We start from the raw sequence: 1,674 nt of genomic DNA on the forward strand, positions 1-1,674 counted from the left end.
GGACAACAAAGTAATTATGGGATGACTAAGGATAGACACAGAACTGGGAGAAAGGAGTGGGGAGGAAAGGGAGACTGAAGAGAAAAAGATGGGTGTGGGGGAGTGTAGTAACCTGCTGGAGTCTCCATCACACCATGATACTTAATTAGCCTCTGACTGTGGTGGCGAACATATTCTGTAGCCATCTGGAGCAGAGGGGAAGTTTTTTCCACTCAGCTGTCTGCCTTCCAGTCCACTTTCAGACTGTATCTGCCTGCTTTTTAATACAGAATTAGTTCATCTGTGCGTATTGTGTGTCATTCTGTCTGTTTCCTGTGTGTCTAACCGACTATTGGAAGCTCTGTGTCATGTTTACATGCAGGTTTATCTGTCAGTCAATCTGTCTGAGCTTTATCGTCCAGCTGTCTACCATACTGACTAAGGACCCTGAGGTATATGTGGTATATTCATAATATGTACACATATGAACACACATCTACAGAATCACACACACACACAAAAAAAAGCTGCATTTTTCACATCATCCACAAGGGGTCGTGATTACATTGAAAAGATTCTTCAGCAGAATTTGTAATCACACTCTGAGTATTGGTAATTCTGTGAGAGGCATTAGGGCAGGATTTTAGCTTGAGAAAAATGAATGAAAGGTAACCTATTTTAAAGTAGTTATTTTAATAAGAGTCTGCTGCACATGTTTAGCACCAAAACATCCCTCCTTAGTCACATCCCTATGTATACTGCCAATGGTCACACCTCAGATCTGCCATATACCTACTGTGTTTTATTAGCCTACTACTAATAATTACTTAACTACTAACAACAAGATGGACCTACTATTTAGAAAGAGAAGAGGGGAAGTTATTCACACACATTATTGTGGATGTGACAAATAAAGGAAAGTATAACCACATGTTAGTGATCAGTTGCTGCTACTGGTGGCTGCAGCCATGAGGCCAAAAAAGTGAAAGGAACAGGATTTCAACAGAACTTTTTTTTAATTTTACTGTCACATTAGGGCCTGTAACCCTACATATGCATATTTTGAATAAATGTGCAGAAAAGCTTTAGAGTATCAGATATGTTCAGCTATAAAATAGTCTGAATGTTTGGCACTATATGCTAATTTCACATTTTACTATGTAGACAAAAAAGTTTAAAAAGTTAAAAGATAAAAATGATTTTGTTAGTTGTCTGTTTAGATGCGTTTAAAGTCAATTTATAACCTCACAATTTAAATAAATAGATAATATCTTTTTCTAATTAAGATCAGGACTATTTGGGCTACCATTATGGATTATGGATGGATTTACATCACAAAGATTCGTGTGAGGCTTTTTTTCTCTTTTTACTACAAACAATGTAAACAATTATTCTCATAGCAAGCAAGCAAAACCTCTTCTGTTAAGTTATAGCAGAAAGTAACAGAGCAGATAACACAGAAACAAATAAGGGCCGACAAAATAAATAAAATTCCTGGTATGGACACAGAAAATAAAATACAAAATAGAGAAACAAAGTCAGAACCAGATTGTTGGAGTGTGCCTTCATTTGGACCTGTACTTGTATAGCTCCTTTCTAGTCTTCGACCACTCAAAGCGCTTTTCATTCACCCTTTCACACAAAGCCCATCGAACAGAAAACTCATTCATACACATTCACACATCGGGAGCAATT

This window comes from Morone saxatilis, unplaced genomic scaffold (assembly GCF_004916995.1).
Source record: "Morone saxatilis isolate NCDOM2014 unplaced genomic scaffold, NCSU_SB_2.0 Contig21, whole genome shotgun sequence".
NCBI classification, from domain to species: Eukaryota; Metazoa; Chordata; class Actinopteri; family Moronidae; genus Morone; species Morone saxatilis.